Source organism: Armigeres subalbatus, chromosome 3 (assembly GCF_024139115.2).
Source record: "Armigeres subalbatus isolate Guangzhou_Male chromosome 3, GZ_Asu_2, whole genome shotgun sequence".
Lineage (NCBI taxonomy): Eukaryota > Metazoa > Arthropoda > Insecta > Diptera > Culicidae > Armigeres > Armigeres subalbatus.
Genome location: NC_085141.1, coordinates 56,780,144 through 56,807,105, shown reverse-complemented (window position 1 = coordinate 56,807,105; position 26,962 = coordinate 56,780,144). Strand labels below are relative to the sequence as shown.

The 26,962-nt window shown below is 40.5% G+C and overlaps 1 protein-coding gene across 2 annotated transcripts in view; it reads right to left on the bottom strand.

The window, feature by feature from the left end:
• Window positions 1-22,589, bottom strand: part of LOC134220065 (dipeptidase 1) — an 833,398-nt gene extending 810,809 nt beyond the window's left edge. For both annotated transcript variants that reach the window (XM_062699016.1, XM_062699017.1), the window contains exon 1: window positions 21,368-22,589. The gene's annotated coding sequence lies outside the window, so the exon portion shown is untranslated. The remainder of the gene's footprint in view (window positions 1-21,367) is intronic.
• Window positions 22,590-26,962: the final 4,373 nt, after the last annotated feature.

Genomic DNA, 26,962 nt, shown 5'->3' with positions numbered 1-26,962 from the left:
GAGCAAATCTCTCGGTCATAATTCTGATGGGATTTGACTCACGCATGGTTTGAATCGCCGATGAGATTTGAGATTTTGAGATTTTACCAACACTGCCAGACAGTAGGAGTTAGAATGTAATAACACACACACTATCTTTTCCCGTCCGCAACGTTATTTCTCGCGCGCACCACAACCAAATTAATTGGGTTTTGGTACATGATTGACATTTTATGATTTCTAGTGATGAGCTTGAGCTTGAGCTTACTTGAGCTTGATTGACTGCTCGTAGTTGCTACTCCATTATGACCAGATCAGCTGTTCTTGCACAAGGAACCAACAGATGTTTGCTTGGGACTAGCACACATCTTCAATGTGCAAGTACTGGTGATCTCATTTGATAGGTCATACTGGCGCCTGCCACGTCAGAATGCAAGTCAATGTAGGGAAGGGGGAGGAAATGATGATGCAATCACTCGCCCACTGCAAGCCGAATATACCTCTGCACTTGCCACGAGTTCATGCGGAATTTGTTGGAATTTTTGGGTTAGGTTGGAGAGGCAGAGGTCCGTCTTGGTTAACGAGCTGCCAATGTGATAGATAGGAGAAGGTAACTGATGGAATTTCTAATTGGATGTAGGAAACGAGCTGCATAGTTCATTTCCAATTCTAGCAGATTACTGTTAGAATACTCAAGTTGAAGGTATAGGAATAGTAATGGAAACGGTATGGAAGTCCATTTCCAGTTCTAGCGATTGCTAGAACATGAGAAATACAGAGAAAGATACAAAGTAGGAGAATGGAACGGACCTGGGATTGAACCCACGACCTCCTGCGTATGAGGCAGAAGCAGTAGCCATATGACTACCAAGCCCCCTAACATTTTATGATTTCTAGTGATGCACGAAAAACAAGATATGCATATGATTGGAATGTTTCTGAATAATAAATGTTGCAAACGGAAAAGAGAATGCTTCCCTAGGGCTTCTTCTATTGAAATATTTCATCAAATGCTTCAAAACCCAAATGTAGGCAATTCGGATCCAAGAAAGGCATCATTACCACTGAGGACTAAATTTGGGTTTTCATAGTAAATTTTTTAAACAATTGCCGTATCCAACAATTTTCATATCTTAAGATACGCTGTTCGAAACCAGTGACATAAGTAATCAAATGAATTTTCTAAAAATATTCATGCATGATGGCACTACAATCCTCAATGAACAAAACTGCCTTACGTAGTTTACGTTGGGCGGTTGTGTCTTGTACATAACACTTCTGATTTTTTTTGAGTACATATTATTTGTAGTATATAAATTAATGTTTTCTTTTAAATGCAAAAAAAGGACCACACTGACCTACCCTCAAAGTTAAAAACATAGAAAGTTAAAAAACAAAACAGTGCAGTGCCATATTTCCAGTATGGCACATTATTGATTTTCCATCAACTTGGGCGAATCTGAAGCACCGAGCGACTGTTGCGGCCTGGACGAAGTGTTTCCACCGCAACACGTGCTCAATTCTGCTGCAAGCCGGAACGACAATCCAAATAACTCATACCGTTGGTTGGTTGCGCGCTGGCGAGGTTCGTTGCACGTTGATGGTTTCCATAACCCAGATTTGATCCTCGTCATTTGCAAGCTCTAACAACATACACAGTAGGAAGAGCATACTGCGAAGTCGCAACTTTCCCTGAACAAGTTTTGCTGAAATCAAAACACAACCACCGTTACCGCATGCCATGTGCGTACCAAACGAGGTTTCATCATAGACGCAGAACTTTGGAGGAAACAGTGGGAAAATTTTGTATGATTATGCTGGAAGTTAACGTGGAGCTGTTCCGGTTAATTTCAATGGGAAGTTCTGTCCGTGCGGCTTCGGAATCTTACAGTTAATGTTGACCTTAATGAACGCTCGTTTCATGTTTGATTAACTCACTATGCTCGAATTGCGGAAAATTTTGGCAAGAAGGTTTTGTAGAAAACATACATTAGTTTTTCACATAAATTAAGGTAATGTTTTATATTTCATATCCATATAACTGCTCCTACTATTCAAATATCAGCACTACCAAGAAAATCAAATTAAATTTCGAGTAAAAGTTTTGATGTTATGCATTTGAACCGAACAATTTTTTAAGAAATCATTTAATTTTCAGTGAACAATGCTCATGTTTGTTTCAGCAAAGTTAACACGAACAATTGACTGTTAATCGTCTCTTCTCTGTTGAGATTGATGCCTCTTAGTGCATCGAGATTTTGATTAGTTTGGATTCACGGTCACGTCTATATAAAGATTACAGTTTTATTACTTCCTTCGTGAATATAACTCCATCAGAAAACTACTTCCCTCTGGCTCCAGTTTTCTCAGAAGCCTTCTCCAATCCCCGGAAACCTTCAGGTTTAAGTCTTGCTTACCGTCGGGTCAAGTGGTGGTGTGCATCAGTCAGCCAGTCAACGATAATAACTGGCTAGATGCTATGATGCGCTTCGAAAGTTCTTGTCGGTTCGGAGTACTCCCCTCCCCCTCCTACTTCAACGTTTCTCAGCACGCCGAACTGATAACAAGAGGCATCAACTAGCTGCCGGGGACTGGCTGGCTTCCAAGCCGATTCGGTGAAAGTGGCGTGCAAGGATCCGATGACTCGGGTCAGAACCGTGTCGGCATGCAACCTGTGCATATTGCTGTGCGGCTTTAGTTTCATGGTGGGATCGTGCACGTGACAGTTTAAATATGTTTATGCAATTGGCATGTTTTACTGGTTAGAAAGCGGGTTTGATGATGTTGGGCACTCTCCAAACAAAAAGTATACAGATTGCATGTTCCGAGGAGGTTGATGCAATTCGGTCTCGAAAATATATTTTAGTCTCGACTGAACTGTATGTACTATAGGTAAACAACGACAATAGGCGGTCATGGAACTAGGAAAGGTTACAAGGTACAAAAAGCTGAATTGTGTTTCATTCAAATTGATCAATTATCCAATTTTCCAAATCATTCAATTCGTTCAATTTGTCTAACATATCGAATAATAATTTCCTTCAATTTATTCAGTTTTTACAAATTGTCTACTAGACATCTTCCGGTTCATGACGCTGTAAGCACAGCATGAGTATGGGGAAATATTTGAGAGCAAAGTACCACCATTCTTCCTTCATAACTGACTCATAACTATTTTTTCAATGAAAGTTCGTACTTTTTACGAAATTCACGTTACATGCTTTCCGCTATATATTTTGTTTGTAGTTATCTTTTAGGTGCTTTCCGCGTGAAGAATTGGATGCTGGTAGTGGGGACCAGTAGACGCCTCTTTCGATTCATGGCCTCACATTTTTATACGCCCAGTAAACTCAATTTTTCATTGACTGACTACCCATTTGCTAAATTTGCTAAATCTAAATCAGGATGATATTTATTTGCGAATTAACACGATTTAGTGACAAAGCAAATCAACTTTTTCTTTTTGCAATTATTTTTTTCCACCACCAACTAACATATTTGCATTTCGAAATTGTTAATAAGAAAATTATTGAATGTTTTTTAAGAGGAATGCCTTCACTTGCCATTGGACTGGAGTGCTGGAATTAAATTGGACAGTGCAAATTCGTCTTACGACTAGCGAGATTGTTGCTCAATTCTTTCTTTTGATAATAATCTAACAATTTAAATTAAATAGTTCTCCATTATTTATCTTTTTGCATTCGTAGTTCGTATAATCGTTTCTAATAAATGCACTTATCGACGACTGATTTTTGTTGAAGATTGCAAAGTTTCTGTCTAAAACGTTACAATCCAATTACTTTTATATCTAAACAATATTCATTAACTTTCGGCACACTTTTGATACACACAAGAAAGGCAGCAAACAAAAACTTAATAGTGAAGAAAACTGCTCAATTTCATTCAATAATAGCCAAAGACGGCACATTTTCCTGAGAATAGAACAAACCATTTGGAACCTATCCAAAAACGCTTCCAGCAGCAAACCATCATATTCACACACACACAGTGGCTGGCGCCGCGCCTTGAAACCAGAGCCCTCCCCCCTCCCCAATCCGATGTGTGAGGGGTGGTGGTGGGGTCAGTTTACAGACGACGGCAGTAGTGGTCGGACTTGTAACCCGTAGCGGATGGAAATGATATCGGAAGCAGGCGACAGCGAAGCAGAGATGGTAGTAATTTCCGCAACGGAATCGTCCACCTCCGTTGCGCTGCTGCTCTCGGTTGCTCCGCCCGGTTCGCTATGCGAGGAGAAGGTGTCTGCGAGCCACTGAACGTGATTCTTACGGAACAAAACCAAATCCGAAGCGAAGAATAGGATGGATAAAATGTACTAGCACCATGGATAGAGCGAGAAAAATTTGTTGCTGAATCCAAAATTTGTAGAGAAAAGATTTGGTATGAACATTAAGCTTAGAACGTTGTATGAGAGTCTACTTCCTTCCGTTACCCAAGACAATATGTTGAGATAAATCACTGCCTCTTGGACGAGTCACTCTTCAACAGCAGAAATTTCTCTGATAGGTTCAAACGTCGATTTATCAACAGAGAGTAATTAATGGAGTTGGTGTACGTGGATGTGCTATCGGATTTGAGAAAACGAGCTTTAAATCTTTGCTTACAATATTTCATACATCCGTGCTGAATAAATGTCAAAGATTTACCTCAACTACGTGCTAGATTGATGAGGAATTGTAATGATGAAGATGATCTGTTGAAATGCTTTTGAGTGACACGGGAGGTTTCTAATTTTTAGGCTCTGTCTCTTTACCCAATTGAACTAAAATCAAACTCAGTACATTAGAAAAACATCTGTCGAAAGCTTTTTGATATTTACAAAAAGAGATTACTTCTGGGTTATTTGAAAATTAGTGAACGGTCACTTTTAAGATAGATTTGAGGTAGCATTTTGGAATTGAGGCAGAGGCTAAGGGTGTGTCTCATTTGAAGAATTAAACTGAAATTAAACTTCAAAGTGACATTATCGAATTATCGAATAACCTTGCCCGCAGAGCAAGATTACTTTTGACAGATATCGAATCATTTTACATTAATGTTTTATTGGAATTGCTGGGTAGCACCAGCCATTCTTATGACCGGTGGATTTTTAATTTTTGAACTGTCACTTTTGAGTTAAATTCTCCAAATGAGACAGACCCTAAGTAGAAACGTATAAAATGTGGAAAACAGTTGGTAGATCGTAGAGCACACATAGAGCATAGAGAAACGGCAGGTATTGGATCAGGGTTTCTTCGAAATGACCCTTTGAGAACCGGTCCCAAAGAGAACAGTTCAATATATTCACAACTTGTTAGAAATACGAGTATCAATCTTCTGCATTTGTGGAAACATAGTGAATTTTGGCTTTTAATCATGATTCTGGGGATATTGGCCAATTCGGAACTGATCCCCAAAATCATTTCTGGATGTCATAATTTGTCTTGACATGCAGAATGTTGATGTTTGATGTTTGATAACCTTATTGCAATAGTTTGGATATTACCATTTAGCATTAGCATTGTTACGGTGTAATTCGTAGATTAGACACTTGTGATACTCATGTTTTACTTTCGAGATCCTTATCTAGAATACTATCAGAAATCAAGAAGGGGAGTGGTTCCTGATTCCAGTCCTAAACAAAATAACAAAAGTATGAGGATTACTACTCCTGGTCTGGTGTTGATGTGGTACTTACTTAACGAGAGGCCACCGACCTAGCGACACCCTCATAAGTACCACGAAGTTGGAAAATGAGAAAGGTATTCGTTGGGTCAGGATTTGCTTGTAGCTGGCAATGTAACTGTGGTTGAACTTATCCTGTTGGCCATTTCTTACCCTGTAACACACCACGTCAAGGTGTCTAGTCTACATAGCGTTACGGGTTATTGCCATAGTTTGGATATTGCAAAGGCCAGATTCGTGATTTGAAGCCAAGATTCACTTTGTTTCCCCAAATGCTGAAGTTTGATATCCATTTTGCTTATATGGAGTGAAAATAAAATATTCAACTGGCCTTTTTGAAGTGGGTTCCCAAAAGGGTCATTTGGCCTTTTTTGGAACACGTGTCCATCGCACTCTATATTATTCATCTAAGAAATCTGTACCTATCATCGGCCGCTAGAATGATTCGTAAACATCAACTGAAAGCACATGGTTGAAATTGTTTATTAAATTTGTTACTATTCCATTCTCTTATTCTATTAATTTTATTTCTACCTAAACCACGAAAATTTGTGAATATAAAGCTAACTTACACTACATGATAACTAAAAAAAAACTAAGGTACACCGGGGCAAGTTGAAATGCGGGGTAAGTTGAAACGGAAGCTGTAATTTAGATAGGAAATGATCGAATGCTCTGATTATTTTTTCAACAAACTACTCCCCCAAACGCAGCTTCTGACAGCCATTCCCGGAAGATTGCGGCTTTCAAAAGCAATCCCTGCCATTGTTTATTTTTCGCCCTTCGCAAAATCCAAACTAACTATTAGACATGCCAATGAAACAGGTCTAAAAACGATGTTTGGAAGAGTTTTTTCCTCAAATTTTCACGGTAGGTAATTATTCAATGCTGAGTAAACATAATGATTATGAAAAATCGATGAAAGACCCGTTTCAATTTTTGTATTTTGGTTGTTTGATATTGCTCCGCATGATCAACTCATCGGGGCAAATAGAAATGCGTGGTGTGGGGCAGGTTGAAACAACGATTCAAAACGTCACCCTCGCAATTAAAGGCAAGGATGTTATCGATCATTTAGTAATCTGCGTTCGATCATTTAGAAGTTTGTCAATAACTCATTCCAGAGGCTAAATTTCAAATTGTGTTGTATGTTGGACTTGTAATGTAAAGGTTTATTTACAACTCTGCATAACAGTTCGTTACCTAATTTTCACTAATAACGGAGCTATTGCGCTAGTAGCAGTAGCTTATACTAAACGATTGAAATTTCGTTATCATTTGGTATGAGTTACTGCTACTAGCGCCTTAACTCCTTGAATAGTGGAATTCGAACATAGACCTGTAAGACAGAGATGCAGAAGAACTTTCGCACTAGAAGTCCACCATACAACATATTTTGAAATTAGGCCTCTGTAATGATATATTGACAAACTACTAAATGATAGAACGCCGATTACTAAATGATCGATAACATCCTTGATTAAAGGTAATTTTTTTTTCATAATTCAACATGGTCCCTAAATACATACATTCAAAAAACATAAATTTATAAAAACATGCAAACCTCTACAAATAAATTTAACAAATTTCCACCCATTCCATCATGAATGCAACCCTCCTACAATCTCCACTAGAATGAAAAGTGGTTATGTTTAAACTGCAGTTTTGAGATTATTAATGTACTGAGCACTGACTTTCAGAAAAATAAAACATAGAGTATGTAAACATTTTGTTAACTCAACCTTCCACTTCCCCAGTTGCCTATTTTTCCAATCGAAGAGTTTATGAGAGATATGCTGGCTGGTTAATTAATGTGCATTTATGATGAAGCCACAACCGAATTAATCAAGTGCACTACACCCGATTCTTTTTTTACACGGGGGCTGCGTGCCGTGTGAAAAAAATCCGTGTAAAAATAATCCGTGTTATTTGGAGAAACCGTGTAAAAAAAAAACCCTGATTAATCCACCTAGCGGTGTTGGTGCCTTTCTCGTGCAAAAAAAACTAAAAAATATGAGTGAGTGTTTTTTAGCGTGTTTTGCGCATAGAAAATAGTATTTTGACCATAACTTCTGATCCCATAGTCCAATTTGGCCAATTTTCAATAGCAAACAATGGGACAGGATTTTCAGTCGAATGGAACTTGTTGCGAGTAATTCGGCCAATGCTAAGTTCCAAAAAGTGTGTCTACAAAATTTTGTACACATACACACATACACACACATACATACATACACACAAACAGACATCACCTCAATTCGTCGAGCTGAGTCGATTGGTATATAACACTATGGGTCTCCGAGCCTTCTATCAAAAGTTTGGTTTTGGAGTGATCATATCAAGACAAAATTTTCAAAACGACTTATCTGCTTTTGTAAACAAAGATTCAAACGTCGATTTGACGAATCTGATAGCTCTCCCACGCAAACCAACACCATCAACAGGTAGCGGAAACCTTCACCTACCTATGGGTGGTGTTGGTTTACGTGGAAGAGCTATCAAATTCGTCAAATCGTCGTTGGAATCTTTGTTCACAAAAGCAGATAAGTCGTTTTGAAAATTTTGTCTTGATATAGCCTTTACTCAGTATACGAGAAAGGCAAAAAACTTGTAAAAAAATACGTGTGAAAAAAATCCGTGTAAAAAAAGAATCGGGTGTATATACAAATGAACCAAATAATGAACCATCCTGAATAGTAATCCGAGTGGTCACCAGTAGGAGGAAATCAATTTGATAAATTTTCAACGTAGTGCGTTCTCCAGAATTTGGTCTCTGAAAATACGCTTGTGACTTTGTTGTACACTGTCCTTATTCGCATAAGAGTTCCAAGTCATTTTCTCCAACTTGAGTGATTGCCGTTGAATTTTTCAACCTTGTTTTACATGGAGAAATACAAAAAAAATCTAATAAATCAAAAAACAATCTAATATATCTTTCCAAAAATTTGACATAATAGACTTTATCTGTATTTATTGCTGTGGGACAATTGAATGGACCATACTTAAGTTTATTTTTTGTATAAAAGAGTACCTATGAAAATCTGGACTGAGATTTTTATGAAAGTAAATATCAAGATGAGGTTTTGTTTGCAAATTTCTAGAACAAAACCTAATATTACATCAGTTTTTCTTAAACAGGAGACAATTTTAAACTAATTTCTGAAAGAAAATCAATACCGTCAAAAACTTACATGGGACTCTTATGCGAATCCTGGCAGTATTAAAATCACCCTTACAACCTCGTGCTTCTTGAGTATCACTGAGTACATGCAATTTGTTGTTATTACGGCAAAACTAGCTTATGTATGAATATAACGCAGTGTTTCAACTTGCCCCGATACGCGGGGCAAGTTGAAACAATGCATATTAAAAAATAATTTAAGTATACACAATATTTATAAAAAAGTTTGTTAAGGTTGCTTATTTTTTATTTATATATAATCTTTGACCTGAACTAGCAAACACCGCAAACGGATTCAAAATATATCAAAGGGTGATATTTTCACAGCACTTCGAATTGCAACTTTGAAAAAACCGTTTCAAATTGCCCCAGTGTACCTTAACTCAATAAAAATGCAGGAAGTTTGCTCAAAGATGTTCGAAAATATTTCCGTCCCGTGACAAAAGTTACCATGATCTTTTGTTATGATATAATCCCTATCAACAAATTTACCAAAATAATATGAATAGGGACGAAAAAAGCCACATTTTTCGGGTCTTATAACGAATCCGAGTGGCCGATTAGCTTTTTCGATTATGTCGTTATAGGGCGGTTCGAATGTCATGTCTTGATCCATTGTGACTTCCAAATCATCAATCCAATTCACTTCGCCCGAGGATGGTACCAGAGAGACAATAGTCAAAAACTATCGGCTTGTGTTTCCGATGAAAGGAAATAAAATTACATTTTTGAATATTGAGTGCCGAATATATTTGAATAACATCAGTTCGCCATTCTATTCACACGTGGCTTTAGATCTTCACAGTCCTCTATGCTGTTCATAAGAGAGGTCCCAGATTACTTCCTTGTGGTACACCAAAAGAATTGGAGAAGCATTCAGGCTGCAACGATCCGATTTTCACAGGAAGCAAACGATTAGTCGGTTGTATGACATTCGCCAGATAGTATTTTGCCTTGTCTTTTTTATTTCCTTGCATTTTCGGTTTTTCACGTACTAAAGAGGGCAAAGGCCTTTAATAGGAAAAATGGATATGATTATTTTTGGAGCCATAAGGCTTAAGGTCATTTGCCATAAAGGTCATTTGGCAAAATGGTCATTTAGTATATTTATGAACAGAGCCAAAAGGGAGGCTAATACATTTGGCATATATGTATTAGGGTTAAAAAATCGATTTTGTTCCACAGCGCTCATCTGATTCTTTACCATGTTCTGAGTGTCCTCTGAAAATTTGAGCTCATTTGGATTAAAACTGATTTAGCACAAGCCGTTTCAAGTTTGCATGCAAATTAGTATGGGGAAATTTATTTTTTCATTTTACTGCTAATGACGCTTCCCCATCGAGCGCAGGTTAAAAGAAAACCTTCATAGCTAAAAGAAATACTTTCTCCCAACGAAAACCGCATGTTGATTAATCGCCCCAATAACTGAAATGTGCAGTGCAACATAGTAGCCTGAATTTGTGTGTGCTATCTTTCGCGTCACGAGCAGCAATGTTGCCTATTGATGAGTTATCCAATTAGCTCCAGAAAACCACGGTATAGATTAAATTCGATTACTAATTATTGGAACGATTAATTGAGATGCGGTTTTCACTGAGTGACAGCTGTTGAGTATTCCTTTTAGCTATGTAGGTTTTCTTTTAACCTGCGCTTGATGGGGAAGCGTCATTAGCAGTATAATGAAAAAAAAAATTTCCCCATACTAATTTGCATGCAAACTTGAAACGGCTTGTGCTAAATCAGTTTTAATCCAAATGAGCTCAAATTTTCAGAGGACACTCAAAACATGGGAAAGAATCAGATGAGCGCTGTGGAGCAAAATCAATTTTTTGAACCACCCTAATATGTATGTTTGACTAAGTGGTGTCGGAAAAAAACTCGGAGTTGCAAATATAACACCGGTCAATAGTAGAATTAAAAATACGTCATCCGTAATCCTAAGCTGAGTATAGGCAGGCGCTTGCCCGGATTAAGGCAATTGGCGATATGATGCCACCCTTAAAAGTAATCGTGTTTCCGGATTAAGGCACACGAATGTGCTCCCTCATTAAAAGTAGACGCCAACCCAGATTAAGGCAATGGTGGATCCCTTCTTCAAAAGTTAAAAAAGTTTAAAAGGCTTCTTTCGGGGAGGGATTTAGAAGCCAACCGTTTGATAGCTTGATGATTCAACTGCAATTCATTATTTACAATTTCGTGTGACTGTAGTTCATTCTTCTTCTTCTTTTTCTTAATTGGCATTACACCCCCCACTGGGACATTACCGCCTCGCAGCTTAGTGTTCATTAAGCACTTTCACAGTTATTAACTGCGAGGTTTCTAAGCCAAGTTACCATTTCTGCATTCGTATATCATGAGGCTAACACTATGATACTTTTATGCCCAGGGAAGTCAAGACAATTTCCAATCCGAAAATTGTCTAGACCGGCACCGGAAATCGAACCCGGCCACCCTCAGCATGATCTCGCTTTGTAGCCGCGCATCTTGCCGCTAGGCTAAGGAGGGCCTCACATTTGTAAATATTATTTCTTCAATAAAAGCAAACAGCTATCTAGTATGAATTAAAGTAATATTATTCTTTCGCAGATAGCATGCTTTTACTTGGGTAGGAATAATATTATCCTTTCGTTACGAGCTGAGATGTTACGAGCTGCAGTTTTCAATGTAATAGTAAATATAATTTAATTTTCAAAATGCATTCTGCGTCCGTAATAAGACAAAGAAATGTGATATCCATTTGTAGACATTTTTTTTAGATTTTAGATTTCAGAACGGCTGCGCCGCTCAATACAATATGTATTCACTATTCCTTTCTTACTAGAAATTCAAAGAACTAATGAGTAGCGTCTACCAATAACAATCGGGAAACTCTTTGAGCGTTTTAGGAAGGTACAGGCGTTAAATCGACCTTCACTGAGCAAATATATGCATCTTCATTTATCTAGCGTTTTGTTTAATAGAATGTTGTCAGCTGCTTATAAGGCAAGTTAGAGCTGTTTTAGTTTGAAGCCCGATTTTTCGCCAAGGCCAAGTCACTGAAGACAAGTATGCTTTAATTGTGAAAATACGTTACAGTTAAAGTTTAGTTTTTTGATTTCGCTGGTCCATGTTGTGTACAGCAAATGTGATGTTTCCAAAAATGTTGGGCTCTTTTCAATAATTCAGTTAGTTTGAATTAAAAATTACTATAGGGGAAAGTAGGTAAAGACGGACACAGTGGTAAAGATGGGCACTTTTCATATTTAAAGGTTAAAAGTTGTTTTGAAATATTCCAAGAATGTAGGATCAAATTTGAACGCGTAACAAAACATTTGAGAACCACTGTTGACATCACAAACGCAATCTGTCAATTATGTCAACAAAACAAAAATTTTCTTCGTGCGCGTGCTAGTGGATGTAATTTGGCTATTACGGATATCAAGCTCTACATCTTGCAGTGTTTTTATTTCCGGCAGATTTCCTACGAGAACGAGTTGTCTTGATTACAAAGCAGAAGCCTGGTAGAAGATCGGTAATTATTGCAATTATTTTTTTTGTATTCTGGTGGTTTAAATATCATGCACTAAAGTGGGAAAGACGGACACTCTGTCGTAGGGAGAGACAGACACAGGAGGATTTGATCCGTTTCCTTATGTTATCGATTTTTGGTTAACAGATGCCTACAAATTACGTTCGCAGAAGCAACCGGAAGCCATGGAACAGGCATTGAAATCTGTGAGGAATTAAACACCGGTGAAAAAAGTAGCCATAAATTATGCTGTTCCTCGAACGACGTTGATGAGGCACTTCACGAAACCCTATCTCTTACCACGACTTGGACCTCTTGCTTCTGTGTTCAATCAACAACAAGAAGAGGAATTGGTGCGACACCTTTTAGATTTAGAAAAGAGGTTCTATGGGATTTCGATGATCGATGTTCGAAAGCTGGTTTTTGACTTGGCAGAAAAAAATGGTTTGCAGCACCCATTCAACAAGTCCACCAAACTTGCTGGTGTCGCATGGTTGAGCAACTTCCTCAAGCGAAATCCTAAGTTGTCTGAAGCAACCTCAGCTGCCCGTGCCAGAGGTTTCAATAAGGTCTCAGTTTTTGCATTCTACGATTTGTTGGAAGTGGCGTTCACAAACCCTAAATTCACGGCGGATCGAATTTTCAACGCAGATGAGACAGGTGTCTGTACTGTGCGTTTTTACCTGCATTTTGTATTTTGTGAAAAACAAACTATTAGTTTAGCTATTCTTCACAGGTCCCACCTAAGAAACGGAAGATTGCAGCTTTAAAAGGTAAGAAGCAGGTCGGTGGAATTACGTCCGCTGAACGTGGAGAAACAACAACGGCAGTAATGTGCATGTCAGCAGCAGGGCAACACCTTCCCCCGTTTCTAATTTTTGCTCGTATGCGGATGCACGATGCTTTGAAAAAAGGTGCACCGTGTGGAAGCAAATTTGCATGCAATTCTTCGGGTTATATGACTGTGGACATCTTCAATGACTGGTTTGATCATTTCTTGGAACACGTGCAGCCATCTGATGATAAACCGGCCTTGCTCATCATAGACGGACATTCTTCCCACACGAAGAACTTAGCATTTACTGAGAAGGCCAGAGCTAATTTCGTCACCGTTTTGGTTTTACCACCGCATTGCAGTAACAAGATGCAACCGCTGGACGTGTCCTTTATGCCTTTATGGTAACTTGGCTTAGAAACCTCGCAGTTAATAACTGTGGAAGTGCTTAATGAACACTAAGCTGCGAGGCGGCTCTGTCCCCCAATGTGGGGATGTAATACCAATAAGAAGAAGAAGAAGAAGAAGACATGGATGAGACAGTGTGCCATGAGCTACAAAATCTCACGTAACATGGATTCAGTGCGACGAGAGAAGCAAGCGCGCACATAAAATAACTGAGTGAGCGTGTCTCAATGTACGTCTCATGAGACTCATCTCATGCGCTACAAATGCATAGCTGGTGTTACTTAGGGTCTGTCTCATTTGGAGAATTAAACTTAAAAGTGACAGTTCGAAAATTAACAAATAACCCCGCCATAAGAATGGTTGGTGCTACCCAGCAATTCCAATAAGACATCGATGAAAAATGATTCGATATCTGTCAAAAGTAATCTTGATCTGCCAGCAGGGTTAATCGATAATTATTGAAATGTCACTTTTGAGTTTAATTTCAGTTTAATTCTTCAAATGAGACAGACCCTTAGGCGACGATATTATTGAATGAAAATTTCCCGCCAAAGCTGTTTTACGCACCTCCGCTGTTGTTTGCATAGGTTTGCCATGGCAAACAGCGCATGAGCTGATCGCATTGAGATGTCTCAATGCGACTCACCAATGTTAATGTGAGGTACACAAGCTTCATGAGACTCGCGTGCGCTAAATTTTATGTGCCCGTAGCAGTCGTTGCTCAATCTCATCCTTTTTTGTACGCGTGCATGATGTCTGCTTGTTGCGAGAAAATCGGTTAAGAATTCAGAAAAATATATTAGCTCTTTCAGTGGAATGTATTCAACCGTCTAAGACGTATTAAGTACTCTCCATTTAATTCCACCAGTTAATTTTCGTTATCTTTGCAGATACGTATTTCGACACTGAAGACGACCACACAGTTGTGGTCGAAATACGTATCTGCAAAGATAACGAAAATTAACTGGTGGAATTAAATGGAGAGTACTTAATTCGTCTTTGACGGTTGGTTAAGAATTACTATATGAAAAGTTGTCTCTTACCTTTTGTGCACACACATACACGCACACGGACAGACAGACATTTGATAAGCTCGTGGAGATGAGTCGACTGGTATATAACACTATGGGTCTCCAAGACTTATATAAAAAGTTCGTTTTCATTGCAAAACTCTATGTTTCAGCACTCGTAGTATTTATCCAACTCGGCAAGCCTCGTACAACTCGCCCTAAAAAATCATCTTTTTGCAACTTCTTGCCCAAACTACTATTAGGCAACTCATTTGTGTTGCATAATGTTCATCAAAGCACCCATTTAGTTGAAGACGAATTGTAAACCAGGAATTTTGCAAACAATATAAGCAATGAATACATATTTATAAACACTTTGTGCTGATCTTGTTGTTGACGAAATGTAGGTATTGAACAGAACAACGCCTAGAACACATCGCCCTCAGCAGCCTGACATAGATTCTGATGCCGCATTCGACTATCCCCTCCTTCTCTGCACTTCAAGCGTATCTTCGCCTTCTACAGGAATAATGCGTGGCGGTTCAGCCAACGCGACAACACCCAGTATGATGCCGGTCGATTTGCCTTCGGCAAAACTGATCCAGCATACAGATCCAAACAGCTCGCCAAGGATTTTCTATTTTAGGACCATTGCCATCAGTTTCGAATGGACAATGTGTATCATCCTACAGCTGCTTCTGGTTCAAACGTTTGCTGTGTAGGTAATGTTCATTATATTATATTGATCATTAAGTTCACTTGTGCTATTAAATGATGAAAACACTTTCAACTGTAGGAAGCTGACGAGGGCGCAAAATGTGCAACTGGAATGGAACCTGGAAAGAAAATACGCAGCTCATCTTCGTTTTATTTTTTTCACTCGGCAAACGTGAACGAGGAAAATAAATAACGGTTGCACATATTTTGAATATGTTATTCTTTGAAAAATATGCTGGACATAAATATAAGCTATTGCGTATCACTGAGAAAGGTACATGTGACAAAAGAATTTATTAAGATTAAAAAAAATCCGCAATGTCCGATGACACATGCATTCAATGCTTCAATTTACTTGCGTTGAAATGTTTTCCTGATACTCGAGACGTCTTCTACACAGAGATTTTCGTTTACCCACTTATATGTGCTATCGTATTCTCTACAGAAAAATTTACCCATTTTGTGAAGTTCGACGGCATAACTCATTAATGAGTTATGTATGACGCTGAGCTTGGGTAAAATGGGAAATGGGTAAATTTGTCTGCAGACAAAAAGAAATAGCATATTAAAGTATCCATTAATGGGCAAATAAAGTTTCTCCGTGTAGCATTCAACTGAATAAAGTATTTGAAATTAAAACTTCCTACGGATAATATACACACCTATTTTTTTTTTACCGAGATGTCAGCAAAATGCTGAACTTTTACCGAGATTCGCACAGCCGTGCCACAGCAAACATGTTTTTTGCCGAGATTTCTGTCAAAATAACTGAAAATCAGCAAATATTTTGCCGAAAATCAACTAACAAACGTAATTTTTGACGAAAAATCAGTTTTTAATCAGTAATTTTGCTGGCGCACGGCTGTGCGGATTTTTGCCGAGCTGCAGAAATAAAAACTAAATGTGTACATACCGTGCGAGTGTGTATGTGTGTTTATATGTGTATGCATGTGTGCAAAAAATCACAATTGTTTTTCCGGCACTTAACCTTAACCGTTATTGGTACGGTAAATCTTGGGTGTGCATGGTGGCTAAAATCGTGTTTTTAGCGCGTTTATTTCATAGTACCTTTATTATGTGATTTAGCGTGTCTTTGAGACATTTTATCAATAAGTCGATGCACTTCTTTTGAGATATTCAGCCTTCGCGAGAGTTGTAGCAAAAGTTCTCCTGCATAACTTTGTCGCATACACCAAGTCTGTAATTTCATTAATTTTGGAGATTTATTGTTTTTTTATGCCAACAAGCTTTTAACATGTTTGACGTATAAACATACAAGCATATGGAGACGCATGGTGCTTTGGTTGATCAACTCCCTGTGATGGATGATTGATATCTGCTTTGCATAGCAGGAAATGTTTTTTTGATGAAACATTCCTTACATTTACTTAAAACTCTACAGTTCAAGTATTAATTTAAAGTTCATTACTTGTACTTTGTTATTTTAACCTAAAACGGCTACGCAGTCTTTAAACAAGATTTAATCTTGTTTTAATCTTTAAAGACTGCGTAGCCGTTTTAAGTTAAAGTAACAATAAACAGTCGATCATTCGAAAGTACTTTGTTATGCGTATGAGATTGACTGCCATAATTTGCCCGTTGTCAAGTTGCAGTTAAATTCGGCCGAATGGTTTTCGGCAAAACGGCCTTTCCCCGTTAGGGGTCCATTATTGGTCAATGTACACCGCGAAAGTTCACATGCCTACCTCTTCCACGAGTCAAACAAAGTGAACGAGTTAGAACTTTAGTTTCTTCAGATAGGTCGCGATCTTGGATTCGGCTTTCGTACCGAAAAACGTAAAACGATCTTCTCAGGAATCGGTTTCCGATTAAGCTTTGAGCTAGTCAGTAGTTTCGCCATTTTCCCTCTCAAAGATTTGGTATCTAGCTACCTCAGAAGCAATTATTCTAGGATTTTTTGTTGTTTTGTTTTGTTGTTGAAAATATTCCTCCAGAAAAGGGTCCAGGAATTCCTACAACAATTCTTTCAAATATTTCCCGATGGGTTTCTACAGACATTCATTTGGAAGCTATGTCACAGATTTCTCCGGAATTGCTTTAACAATTTCTCGTTAAAATTCTGTGTACATTTCTACACTTCTGAGTCATTCCCCGGTATTCCAACAAAAACTTTTCCATAAATTCCACAGATTAGTTCTCCACAAACAAACATTCAAGAAATACCTCCATGAATTCCACCGTGGATGCCTGCAGGATCCGCCTTGTGAAGAGTGTCTAGCCTAGTGCTCCAACAGCAACAGCAGCCTCTCCAAAACGAGAGTGGTGCTTAAGCTGCTTATTGTCGAAAGCTCAAACCATTTCGTTTCAAATGCATCAGAGATTTCCTTTTCAAAATGTACTATCATTCCTCCAGAAGAGCCCTCCTTAGCCGTGTGGTAAGATGAGCGGCTACAAAGCAAGACCATGCTGAGGGTGGCTGGGTCCGATTCCCGGTACCGATCTAGGCAATTTTCTGCAAAATGGTAACTTCCCGACCAATAGATAGTAACAGATTTATATCAGACCTTATTATTCTGTTACAATAGTTTTTCATAACAGCAGTTGTTATAAAACATGTACCATTAGTAGTTAAAATAACAAAATTTGTAACAAAATTTCTTCTAGTTTTAACAAAAACATTACTGAATATGTTTTTAATTTAACAAAAATATAACTCGTTGTGTTACATGAAAAGTGGTGAAAATAGCTTGTACTATAACAAATTATGTTCTTGAAAAAATTCTGATTATCCATAATGTAGGCAATTAACTTTGTACAGCTGGCTCAACTTTGAATGTAGATTCAAGTTATACCTACTGTAGGTGGTACCTTCGTTTTTTTCCAATTCCTATCTACCAAAAATGTGAGCAATTTTTTTTTGGTAGAAATAAACATAACCAGGGGCGTCTCGTGGACTTTTGCTACACCTGTTCTACCATGCTGATAAAAAATATTCATCAAGCTGAGTGGTTTCGAATGAAAGTTGTGCATTTAATCTAATATTACAACCTTTTCTTGTACAACTTAACCAAATATTAAAAAAAAAATTAATTTAAATAGAAAGGATTTACAAAACAATAAATAGCTTATTTATCTCTTTTGTTACAAAAATGTTTTAAATTTAGATGCACTTTAAATTTTAAACTCTCGCAAATCGTCTTAAATCTAACTTGGTAACAGTTGGCAATAACTGGATATTGCTTAGAATAGAGATCTTTCAAATCGGCTCATTCCACAATTCGGGGTACACGGGTCCCATCGCCGCTTATATTTAAACTCTCACATATTTTGTTGCTATAAAAGAAATGTTATTAACCATTATTAGTATAATAATTATAGTATATAATTAGTATACAATTATTGTTTGATGCGACCCCAGATTGTGACGACCAATTAGTCAAATTTAGAAGCTGAAATGTGTTCCAGTTATTTAATTCTTCAAATTTAGTGAAAACTATACCTTTTTCTCTATGTTGATTGATTTTAAGTATTCTTAAAAAAACATTATTTAATGTCTCTTTTGAAAACGCAAACATTAATTTAATATTGTTCTTGATGCATTGCATATTCATCAGGAGAAAAAAAGAAAAACAAACTTTTTCTAATCATCGAAGTATGAACGAAAGCGTACGGCGGTGCGCCTTTCGGCAAAGCACAAGCACAGTCGACACTACGATCGAGTCTAACCGAAGGTGCGTCGCGTCGTTGATTGTTCTCGCAGCGCGTCGAACGGGTTCGATTCCTGCTGCGCGCATAGCAGAACTTGCATCTAAACGTGCTTGCTTCGCATGCGAAAGAGTATGATGTAAGGAAACGGAGAAAGCTGGCAACGCTCACGCTGGTTCTCTGCGCGCGGAGAACGAGTGAGCATACCAAGGAGGAAATTATTTCAAATCATTTGTCATGGCGCAAAACATAAAATTTGTCTTTTGGCAGCGCTGCTGTTGGTTCTTCATTATGGATCGTACGACTGGCAAAAGCTTTCTTTGTGATGGGGTGTGGGGTGTCGGGGAAACACACATTTAGCTGCAATTTGACTGTATGCCAAGCATGTGGCGTTAACTAGATCTGCCTACGAAATATTTTGTTTTTTTTAGATGTTTAGATGTTAAAATCATTGGAAATATTACGTGAAACTTTGTTTAAAAAATTTACTGAGTAAATTATTTGCCCTAATAATTAATTACCAAGAGTCAAGACATTAATTTCCTACTTCTGACCTAAAAATGGTTATCTGTTCCATGAACAGGTAGAACGTATGGACGAGTCGCCTCTGAACATAACACATTATGTTATAATCATGTTATGACGATCATGAAACTTTCTTTCCTCCATCTTTGGCAGAGAATTTATAACAAAATTATTGCAAGTTTTGTTATTTGTAACACATATAGATATAATTGTGATATAATTTTGTTATGACTAACTGGTCGGGTTGGCTTAGAAACCTCACAGTTAATAACTGTACCCGAGTAGACGAAAATAGCTCAAAAATATTAAATGTTGATAAGATAGCAAAATGAGATAAAATGTCAGACGACAAATCAATGTCTCAGTGGAGGATGCAATGCTAACGAGGAAGAAGATGAAGAAGAAGAATCCGCCTAGAAATTCGTTTATAAATTCCTCTTTAAATTCTCAAGGTCATTCTTGCAGAAATACTTCGGGAAATCCACAAAAATTTAACCAAAGAAGCCTCTCGGAAATACCTACAAAAGTTACTTAATGAATTCCCATAATATATTATTTCTCCGAAGATTCTCAAGAAATGTATTTGACCTTCTATGTTTTTCGAAAATTGGTCCAGAATCCCGAATTGGATAAAATTTTGTCCAGAGCATCAGCCACAGTAAACCCAATACGATCCGGTCACTTTACATGCGCTAGTTTTCCTGGTAATCAATGAGTCTCAAAGTAGACAACCCTAATAAATCAACCGAAAAATTAATCACAATACAATGATATGAAAAATTATTTTAAGCTTTTAGCTCAAGTACAATACAATGTTTTGTGGAACTGTTCTTTCACATATGTCAACTGCATTTCTAGCCAATCTAGGCAGGTTTATGCAACATCCGAATGTTCGGAAATTCTCTGAGAATGAATTTTTGTGCTGCCAAAATACTAGGTGGTGCCTCGTATACTTCATCAACGTTTTGTATACAGGGTCAGTCGAATGGGGACGCATGGTTCATTTCAAGATCTACTTTAACTTACTTTTTATTTTCAAAATCAAGTTCGAAAAACCAAATTTATCCCTATATTGATTTTCTCGTATTTATTCAATGTACCGATCTTCATGAGCACATAATTCGATTGTGATAAAACTCAATAACTGCAGATTATTATTCTTAGTTGAATGCAACTCGTTATGCTTATGCAGCTAAAAAACATTATTTTTTGTGCGCAATTACATAAACAGACAGACGATACATCGAGCAGGGGCGAATGATCAAGCTTCTCCTGTAATTATGAAACCATATCATAATCCTATAATCATATTGTTTTTGGAGTGGACTACCTGCATAAAAAAGCAAACTATAACACTATCAATTTTTGATATGGTTCGACATTAGTTTCGTAAACATGTATTTGAAAAAATAAAAATTTAAGAAAGAAACTAGACTGCTTTCACTTCCTTAGGCATTTTCATTATTAATTGCTCAACGGAATAAGAGCTCAACTCTAAAAAAAGAAAGTTGAAAGTAGCATTACTGATCATGAAAAACTTCGGGATTTATGAACGGTTACCTAATTGTTTATATTTTTGAAACGTGAAAATAATTTAACAATTAACGTTTACCTTATATAAAGCACAGATGCTGATTTTTGAATGAAATTTTAACATACGATCAATTTGAGGACTATAACGTCCAAAAAAGGCTTCCAAGAGTTTTTGATGACACACAAGATAACTAACATATGATTGACACGTCTGAAAACAGTTTTTAATGCACATTAAGGTGGGGAAAATGCCAGCTGGCTGGATCCAAATGAAGTTGTGTTCAGCATGTTGTCAATATTTTTGGCATTATTGTTTATAAATATTAAATAAATACTTTATAAAAGGAAGCTTATTGCGCTAGTGACGGAGCAGGGTGACTTACTTTTGTTGGAGCAGTCCACCAGTATTAAGATGAGATGATCAGCCTGGTAAATTTTCCAGTGCAGTGTATTTCTGGGAGTAGTCCTTCTTTATAATCCCAGAAAGTAACTTCTAATAACGGTTGCTTGTTGCAAGCTCAATATTCAATGAACACTAACTTCTACCTTTTTAAACTGTATTCGAATTTTTTCGCGAACGCTTACAACCGTCACTTAAAAAATCTTTATTTTTTATCTTTTTCGTGTTGTTGACAGAACATGTAACTTTCACTGCCTTATTTCAAACACACTCTTTCCACGAACGGTTAAGATGAGCAAAATCGATCACACATTTTTTCGGGTCAATTTTCTTTATTTGCGCTCACGTTTCCGATACGGGTCGAAAATTTCGTCAAGGAAACCGGCTTAGGGTTGTGAATCAACTTTCCTTACATATGTGGGTTCGTTTGCTCCTGGTGCGGTGCTGCCTGCTGCCATATGAACTCCCCACAACAGCGCTCTGCTCGTCAGATACACCGATCACGTACGGTATCGGGCTTATGTCGAAAGACTTCTTTCGCCGCCAAGGAAAACAAATATTTTTTAGTGATGATACTCTCGTCAGACTGAACCGCAGTGCATTCCTTCGGACCAAGCAAAAAATCACCCTCTACCGCAAAAAGACCGCATTTTTCTAGCCTTCACACTTGCCAATTTCACTCGTACTGCCGACATTCTTCTTCACGAGCAACCGAACGGCAGTAAAAGCTTGCCCTCTATTAATAATCAATTTCCATCCCCCCAGCACTACACTTGCCAAAAACACAACGTGCCCCAAAAAAAACGCACACTCCACCTCTCCCTTTTGTGACACTCGCTCGGTCAGGCTTCACTTTCGCATTCCGTTTCCGCTTGACCCCACCGTGGGCCAATCGATTATCGTCGCGGGCTCGTTACGGGACTTATAGTGCAAACGACCCTAGCGAGGACCGCGAATATCCATCTGCGGTACACGGGACCAAATCTGATCAAAATCCCAAAGCCATCAGCATTATTCGAGGCGCCCCTGAAAGCCCAAATGCCGGATTCACAGTCGGTCCGCCGATTAGCCGCTGTACGTGTGACCCCTTTTCTCACATTAAACGTGTGGAAAACAGTCCCAACACAGCTGAAATAACACACCCGATACTCGTTTCCACTGTGGCACAACTCGTACCCCCAGTAGGTCGCCAGAAAGCACGGTTATCTCGGAACACCGCTCGAGAGCAACTGAGGTGGCCTACTTCCAGGCGCCAGCACCAGGATCGACGAGCACCATCAGTGCCGTTCCGTACATCGTCGTCGTGTCGGCCGTGGGAAAGTGGAATTCCGAAGGCGCGCAGACGATTACGGCGGGGATGGGTCGTGTTTGAGAAAATAACAAAAACACTGTGGAAGTGATTTGCGAAAAACCATGTGCGTGCTGGGAGCCGTCGGGGGGCGTGGGGTGGGAAAAGCCGCGAGAGCTTTCAGCATTTTTCTCCGGAGACGATGGGGTGTTGTGAGAGTTGCAAGGCAGAGAGTGTCTGCAAGCGGTGAGTTACTGTTTGTTATTGTTTGGAGGTGCGAGAGCCGTTATGTGGAAAGTGTCGCTCCCGGCACCACGTTTGTTCAGGAATGCGTTGACAGCAGTGGCGACCGCAAATGTTGACACTTTAGGAATGTAATGAAAGAAATGTGTCTTTGAGGATCAGTGAGTGAGTGAGCATTTTAAATATCATTACTTTTATCATTATGAATCAAGTCAGCCAAGCCGGAAAATCTGTTCGACGGCAGTCGAAGATGGAGAGATTACCGGCCAGCAATCTGTCTATTAAAGCGAATAACGAAATGAATGTAATGAAATGCTAAATGTCAGTAGAGACGACAGCAACCGACATAAAGTCGTGCAGGGAAAGTAGTGAGAGGCAGGAAGGAGCAGAGAAAAATATAAAATAAATTAATTTATAATAAAATTTAGTGCAAACTAAATAGGCTCTGTCGATAAATCTCAGCAGTGGACACAGTTAGTTGCTTTCATCTCTGGAGAACTGCACGTCGGAGTAGGATAGGATAGATCCACTGTCTCGAACTTTATAGACCGTGATCAAATTGGGAGAAAGACAGGAAGATCTGTGGGTAATTTCAGAGCAGGTGAATTGTGAATCAGACGTCATGCTCCAACCAGAATTTCAGGACCAACCTTGGCACTCTTCCAATCGGAATAAAATCAAAAGCGGTGGGTATATAATGTTTAGTGAAATATCGGTTTTGGAGAACATCAAATTGCAAGTCAAATTGCATTAATTGACCTTTCCCGTCAAAAATTGTATCTCGTTTTATTGTCTCAGTCGATTATCTGGCTCATTTAAGGTCAACTTTCCCAATGAACCCATATTTTTTTAAGTCTCTAACTATCCTTAAAATCGAAAGCAAAAATCGAAAAAGTGCTGTTTTATTTTAGTTTGACCCGATTTTGAACGAACATCGGGTAACATTTTCATGCCGGTTCACACGTTCAGCACTTTCCGGTTTTTGATTTCGATTTTAAAAATAGTTGGAAGCTTAAAAAATATGGGTTCATTGGAAAAGTTGATCTTGAATAAGCCAAAGAATCGATTGTGCGAATAAAAATTGACGACATGATGTCAGAATCGATGATAGCTGCATTGCGCTGCACAATCAGCTCCACTTCTATGGCATCTGACGTCAACTGACAACCCCTATCATTTTCGCTGTAAGTCAAAATAAGCATAACGAAAAAGTGAAAAAAGGACCTGAAAGGAGGCTTCCGGGCCTCTTGAAAGCAGGCTTCCGGGCCTCTTGAAAGCAGGCTTCCGGGCCTCTTGAAAGGAGGCTTCCGGGCCTCTTGAAAGGAGGCTTCCAGGCCTCTTGAAAGGAGGCTTCAGGCCTCTTGGAAGGAGGCCTGGGCCTCTTGAAAGGAAGCCTGGGCCTCTTGAAAGGAGGCTTCCGGGCCTCTTGAAAGGAGGCTTCCGGGCCTCTTGAAAGGAGGCCTGGGCCTCTTGAAAGGAGGCCTGGGCCTCTTGAAAGGAGGCTTCTGGCCTCTTGAAAGGAGGCTTCGGGCCTCTTGAAAGGAGGCTTCTGGGCCTCTTGAAAGGAGGCTTCCGGGCCTCTTGAAAGGAGGCTTCTGGCCTCTTGAAAGGAGGCTTCCGGGCCTCTTGAAAGGAGGCTTCCAGGCCTCTTGAAAGGAGGCTTCCGGGCCTCTTGAAAGGAGGCTTCTGGGCCTCTTGAAAGGAGGCTTCCAGGCCTCTTGAAAGGAGGCCTGGGCCTCTTGAAAGGAGGCTTCCGGGCCTCTTGAAAGGAGGCCTGGGCCTCTTGAAAGGAGGCTTCAGGCCTCTTGAAAGGAGGCCTGGGCCTCTTGAAAGGAGGCTTCTGGGCCTCTTGAAAGGAGGCTTCTGGGCCTCTTGAAAGGAGGCTCTGGGCCTCTTGAAAGGAGGCTTCCGGGCCTCTTGAAAGGAGGCCTGGGCCTCTTGAAAGGAGGCTTGGGCCTCTTGAAAGGAGGCTTCCGGGCCTCTTGAAAGGAGGCTTCCGGGCCTCTTGAAAGGAGGCCTGGCCTCTTGAAAGGAGGCTTCTGGGCCTCTTGAAAGGAGGCTTCTGGGCCTCTTGAAAGGAGGCCTGGGCCTCTTGAAAGGAGGCTTCTGGGCCTCTTGAAAGGAGGCTTCCGGGCCTCTTGAAAGGAGGCCTGGGCCTCTTGAAAGGAGGCTTCCGGGCCTCTTGAAGGAGGCCTGGGCCTCTTGAAAGGAGGCTTCCGGGCCTCTTGAAAGGAGGCTTCTGGGCCTCTTGAAAGGAGGCTCTGGGCCTCTTGAAAGGAGGCTTCTGGCCCTCTTGAAGGAGGCTTCCAGGCCTCTTGAAAGGAGGCCTGGGCCTCTTGAAAGGAGGCTTCTGGGCCTCTTGAAAGGAGGCTTCTGGGCCTCTTGAAAGGAGGCTTCGGGCCTCTTGAAAGGAGGCTTCTGGGCCTCTTGAAAGGAGGCTTCGGGCCTCTTGAAAGGAGGCTTCTGGGCCTCTTGAAAGGAGGCCTGGGCCTCTTGAAAGGAGGCTTCTGGGCCTCTTGAAAGGAGGCTCTGGGCCTCTTGAAAGGAGGCTTCTGGCCTCTTGAAAGGAGGCTTCTGGCCTCTTGAAAGGAGGCTTCCGGGCCTCTTGAAAGGAGGCCTGGGCCTCTTGAAAGGAGGCTTCCGGGCCTCTTGAAAGGAGGCTTCTGGGCCTCTTGAAAGGAGGCCTGGCCTCTTGAAAGGAGGCTTCCGGGCCTCTTGAAAGGAGGCCTGGGCCTCTTGAAAGGAGGCTTCCGGGCCTCTTGAAAGGAGGCCTGGGCCTCTTGAAAGGAGGCTTTGGGCCTCTTGAAAGGAGGCTTCTGGCCTCTTGAAAGGAGGCTTCCGGGCCTCTTGAAAGGAGGCTTCGGGCCTCTTGAAAGGAGGCTTCCGGGCCTCTTGAAAGGAGGCTTCTGGGCCTCTTGAAAGGAGGCCTGGGCCTCTTGAAAGGAGGCTTCAGGCCTCTTGAAAGGAGGCTTCCGGGCCTCTTGAAAGGAGGCTTCGGGCCTCTTGAAAGGAGGCTTGGGCCTCTTGAAAGGAGGCTTCGGGCCTCTTGAAAGGAGGCCTGGGCCTCTTGAAAGGAGGCTTCCTGGCCTCTTGAAAGGAGGCCTGGGCCTCTTGAAAGGAGGCTTCGGGCCTCTTGAAAGGAGGCTTCCTGGCCTCTTGAAAGGAGGCTTCTGGGCCTCTTGAAAGGAGGCCTGGGCCTCTTGAAAGGAGGCTTCCGGGCCTCTTGAAAGGAGGCTTCCGGGCCTCTTGAAAGGAGGCCTGGCCTCTTGAAAGGAGGCTTCCGGGCCTCTTGAAAGGAGGCCTGGGCCTCTTGAAAGGAGGCCTGGGCCTCTTGAAAGGAGGCTTCCTGGCCTCTTGAAAGGAGGCCTGGGCCTCTTGAAAGGAGGCTTCCGGGCCTCTTGAAAGGAGGCCTGGGCCTCTTGAAAGGAGGCTTCCGGGCCTCTTGAAAGGAGGCTTCTGGCCTCTTGAAAGGAGGCCTGGGCCTCTTGAAAGGAGGCTTCCGGGCCTCTTGAAAGGAGGCCTGGGCCTCTTGAAAGGAGGCTTCCAGGCCTCTTGAAAGGAGGCTTCCGGGCCTCTTGAAAGGAGGCCTGGGCCTCTTGAAAGGAGGCTTCTGGGCCTCTTGAAAGGAGGCCTGGCCTCTTGAAAGGAGGCTTCCGGGCCTCTTGAAAGGAGGCTTCTGGGCCTCTTGAAAGGAGGCTTCCGGGCCTCTTGAAAGGAGGCTCTGGGCCTCTTGAAAGGAGGCTTCTGGGCCTCTTGAAAGGAGGCTCTGGGCCTCTTGAAAGGAGGCTTCCGGGCCTCTTGAAAGGAGGCCTGGGCCTCTTGAAAGGAGGCTTCCGGGCCTCTTGAAAGGAGGCTTCTGGGCCTCTTGAAAGGAGGCCTGGGCCTCTTGAAAGGAGGCCTGGGCCTCTTGAAAGGAGGCTTCTGGGCCTCTTGAAAGGAGGCTTCTGGCCTCTTGAAAGGAGGCTTCCGGGCCTCTTGAAAGGAGGCTTCGGGCCTCTTGAAAGGAGGCTTCCGGGCCTCTTGAAAGGAGGCCTGGGCCTCTTGAAA